The sequence below is a fragment of the Takifugu flavidus genome, chromosome 19 (genome assembly GCF_003711565.1).
Source record: "Takifugu flavidus isolate HTHZ2018 chromosome 19, ASM371156v2, whole genome shotgun sequence".
NCBI lineage: Eukaryota > Metazoa > Chordata > Actinopteri > Tetraodontiformes > Tetraodontidae > Takifugu > Takifugu flavidus.
In genome coordinates this window covers 7824333-7829085 of record NC_079538.1, presented here as the reverse complement: position 1 = coordinate 7829085, position 4753 = coordinate 7824333, and the positions used below count along the sequence as shown (strand labels likewise).

At 47.7% G+C, this 4753-nt stretch overlaps 1 long non-coding RNA gene across 1 annotated transcript; it reads left to right on the top strand.

Annotated features, from left to right (window-relative positions):
• The first annotated feature begins 2492 nt into the window (after nt 1–2492).
• Nucleotides 2493–4433, top strand: LOC130516059 (uncharacterized). The gene is made up of 2 exons (XR_008947345.1): nt 2493–3189; nt 3986–4433. It is a non-coding gene; the product is annotated as an uncharacterized LOC130516059 (long non-coding RNA).
• The last annotated feature ends 320 nt before the right edge of the window (nt 4434–4753 follow it).

The window sequence follows — 4753 nt, the reverse complement described above, 5'->3', positions numbered from 1 at the left end:
ACCCTCGCCCAGTGTATCTAAGCAGCATAATTTGAGTAAATGACAGGGGAACATCTGCTGTGCATGAGAGGCCAACACTTTAACATGCAGATGTCTCCCTCCATCTGCATTAATTCAATAATTACTGCAATGGATGGAGGGGGAAAAATCTTTTTTATAGCTTAAGACAATGTTATTTGTGCCAGTTGGTATGGGGGGGGGGGGCAAGTCAGGATGGAGGGGGGCACGCATATGTGCGTGCGTGTATATCGTATATGCTGCTGGAGGATTGTGAGGAGCTGATTATTGCCCCATTTAGCCGGAGCAAGCTGTCACAATGTGGAGAATCCTGCTAATTCCATTGTGCCCTTGGTGAGTCGTCAGTAGACTCCAAGTGACCGGCGATGCCTCGGAGCCTCCGCTTGGACGAGCGTTAGCGCTCCCTCACTGTTGAATTTTTGGAAGGCGGCGAAAACATTAACTTTGTCCTGCGCCGTTAATGCGATGCAGCGCGACAGAGATCTGCCTGTTAGCAAGAACCCAGCAGGACCGGGCCCTAACATGCAGGATTTGGACGGCCAGTTGAATTTTTCCTCATCAATCTCATTTATTCCCTCCATCTTTGTCCTTCCATCTGATTTCCTTTTCTCTTCCATCACTGATCTAATTACCTCTATGTCCTTCACCTGTGGCTAACTGGCTCCGCCCCCTTCCCTGCCCATATAAGCCTCCCGTCAGCGCTTATGTTGGCTCTGCTTTGGGGGTTCCTACATGAGTGTTTGCTTCTTACATCTTCCACAAAATATCTTTTTTAAGCATTTAAAATCTAAAGGAACTGTGTAGCATCTCGAATGAGGCAGAGGAGAGATGGAGTGAGCGCTACAGTCCATCAGAATTTGCGGCACAGAAACAACAGCACGCCACAGAGTGACGGGTCAAGGCCTCGGCTCGCCAATAAATCGGGTCTTGTGACATTTAAAATGTCAGGCAATCATATTTTGGCTGCCACTGTCAATGACAATAAAAGTATTGGACCAAGTAGAGCATTAACGGTTAATGGTTTTTAATTAAATAGAGGCGGCAACTACACTGGAAGGTCGGGTCTCATTTCCATTAAAAGCATTCCGAGAGCAGTCAAGACCAACCTGACTTAATATTCCGGAGATTTTAGGACCTGACATGTGTTTATTGATAAAACAAAGATACCACAACGGCATTATAAATAGGTAGGATTCCAAGATTTGTTACCTGGAGTTTAATATTGTGTCTGTAATCATGCAGAGGCACACGACCTCCGACTGAAAGGTCACGCTGACAATTGGATTACACACACACGCAAACAATTAAAGGATGTATCACTATAGATATACGATTACACATAAATAAATAGAACACCCGACACCGTGCGCACCCCTGCGCGCACACACACATGCGCCAGCCGGACCCGTCCACGTCTGCTAAACATAGAGACAAAGGAAAATATCTGTATACTTAGCAGGCCAACTTCCTTTGATTGCAGCAGTGCTGTAGGAAACAATGCACAAGCACTATTAATAAACCAAGGAGAAAGAATTCCTCTTAGAGGAAAGCTCAAAGGAGCCACTGGCCGGGCTATTTCCAGACTGCCTGGCTGACTGACTGATTGAATGACTGGCTGCAGCCTGCTGCGCTCCCTGCATCTTGTCTTACTCAGCTGCTTTTTCCAAGGACGCGCGAGAGAAACGGGCCGAGCGCTACAAATCCTTGCATAACACCTTCTTCACACACTTTGCTGACTATCCTGGTTATGCAAGTGTCCGAGTCAGATATCAACCTGAAGTAAGTGCATGAGGTATGTAACAGATCTCTTCCGTGGTCAGTGTATCACACCCCCGCGCCTGCAACATTCAAGCGGCGGTAAATATCTTCCCGGGTACGTTCACGCTCGTCTTTCCTTTCCAAAAGTGCGCAGTTGAAGAGCATCAAATCCCCCCCTCGCTAAAGCCACACAAGCCCTTTCCTCATGAGCGCAGCCTACAAACTCCCAGAAAGAGCATCAGTGAGGGTGGGGAGGGGGCTGCAATGGCAGTCTATTAAAGTGGGGAGATGAAGGAGCGAGAAGAGGGGAGCAGAAGAGGAGGGGGAGGCCATTGTTCTGGTCCGTTTTAGCCCTCGGTGTCACCCTGCAACTGTTGTCACTTCTAAGTTTAGCTGAACGGCTGAAGAGGACAGGGAAGAGTAGAAGGAGGAGGGAAGGTGGCTGACAGAGGAGGCGGAGGAGGAGGAGGAGGAGGAGGGGGAGGAGGAGAGAAATGCAGGAGGAAAGGTGGACAGCGAAGGAGAGGAGTGCACACAAACGAGCCAGAAAACAACACATGGAAACCCAACCGTGATGGACACAGGATGTATGTCAAAGTACAGAATTTTCTTTTTAAAAAAAGGAATTTATAATAACCACCAGTTGCGTTCCGTAAGGGGATCTTGGGGGGGGCGGGGTAAGGGGGGTGAGGGAATGAGCGCTAAGACGACAAGGAGCTAAAAAGAGATGAGGGGAAAGAAAGAAGGAAGACCGAAGAAGGAAGAAAGAGACAGATTAACTTCAGCTGTCTGCTCATAAAGCAGCCGAGGGGTGAGGCGCTAAGCCCCTCAGTGAAAGCAGAGCTTAGGTGGGTGACACAGGGCAGCGGACCCCACTCAGCCCCCAGCGGCCTGCAGCACAGGGCCGAGCCAAAGCAAAGACACATGGATAAACACAGCGAGATGAGGCTCTGCGCCTGCAAAGCCCACGCGGCTAAGACGGCCGGGCAGGCAAGTGGGCAAGCGGGCAGGCGGGCGTCACATTCCCCCCCAAGTCAGGAGTGGAGACAAAGGGGGGGGGTTAAGGCTTAAGGCTTGGCTCCCTGGCTGATATGACACAGAGAGCGCCGCTAGACACCGTCTCAGCCGGTGAGTTCATCGGGAGGAATGTGGATTTATTGTATATTGCGAGAGCTGAGCTGGGGAGAATAAAGCGCAGCTCGCACGTGGGCCTTGGCATGCAGCCCCCGCCTAAAAACTCCAGAATTACCAGTGACCCTGCTCTTTCCATTAGATGCAAACACACGCAGCACTGTCCATCTCTCAACCCGCAGCCTGACTGCTTGTTAGCGCAGCCGCCAGGGAAGAGCACGTGATGACAGGGCGGCGAGGTGGCCTCTGCTGGTTACTGCTGCAGGGCCGACGGAGTCAAAGGTCTGTAACCGCACTGGATTTCACACATAACCCTCATCTGAGACCTTATGGCAGCAGAGCATTAGCAGCTGCTATTTTACGAGGTCCTTGATGTGACAATGCGTGGCGTATGTCCGTCAGCAATATGGCCGCAAGCTAAACACGATGTCTTTAAACAGTATTTATGCAGACGGGTCACCGAGGAGACGCACAGCTGATTTAAAGGAGGAGTTATGAGCAGATAGAGACCAGATTAAAAGTGGTGCGCTAGACAATCAGGGTACTGGACAGGGGAGTTTGTTTATGCACAGAAGAGCAAGGAAGTACTGTCTCTACTGTAAATCAAGTAGATTTAAACGTTTCCAGTGACGTACGAAATAGGAGGAAAGCAACGTGTGACACACTGTGGACGTGTTCGATTCACAGGCAACAGTTCAAACAGAAGGATTTTTAACACTTTTCTCTAAAATCGTGTCAAATTATTGAGTCAATCGCATGAATTATGAATTCCCAAGGCTTAAACTGGATGTTGACTTAATTGTGCAGCCATTTACAATCACTTCAAGTTGTTAGTTTGTCCTTAATTACTACAGTTTTATTTGTGGGCTCTATTAAACTGTGGAAGTAGAAAGAAACCTGGACTTTAGACCAAACAGGTCAGAGCGACTGGATCAGTTTAATACCTCTGTGCTGTCTCTTATTCTGTTGATTTTTTGCCTAACAGGGTTTCCTTGAGAACTAAATCTACTTAGGATTTATTGTTTCTTATTATTTCTCGTCATTGGAAATTATAATCCTTTCACCTAATCCCCCCCAGCCCCCTTTTCAGATCATATTCATCAAGATCATCCCCTCTGACAAAGCAAGAAATCGGCGTAGCTGGGAGGTCCAAAGAGAGCCGGCAGCTCCGACAATGGGTTTCTTCCTAATCAAATCAGATTCCTCTGATGTAATCAAGACGAGACGCCAAAGACGACGACATAATCTCCCAGGGACATGCCTCCCTTGCTTGCACATTATTAAAAAATGAGGAGGAACAAATCTTTAGATTGAAAGACCGGAAAAATGGAATTATAATAAATCAGGGTAAAGTGGGGCAAGGTTGGATAAAGCCTTCAGATACAGATGAGGGACAAATCTTCACAGTGGTTTATGCTTGTGTTTGTGTGGGGCACACACAAAACACACACGCACGTGTGCGCGTACGCACACACACTTGTCTGTGTGAAATGTGTTTGCTTATTAAATATTTCAATTTACTGCCATATCTGACCTGAGATCTGCCTCTTTTGGGTACTAAAAACAGCAGGACAGCTAGTTACCCAGGTTGACCTCAGTGGCGTCATTTAACGTATCTATTGCCAAGGATACTGGGGACACTGGTGACCTTTCCATGAGCCAGTTGATGGTTGCACCTACACCCATTCACCACAAGATGGCAGCACAGTGACAAAAGTGGACAGCAGACGGAACCTTTTGAGGGTCTTTCAGTGGTTCTGAGCAGAATTTTATCTCATACTGAAAAGAACTTTGTCAAAAGAGATTTTAAAACCATCATAGAATATACTGTGGCTGTGTAATTGAA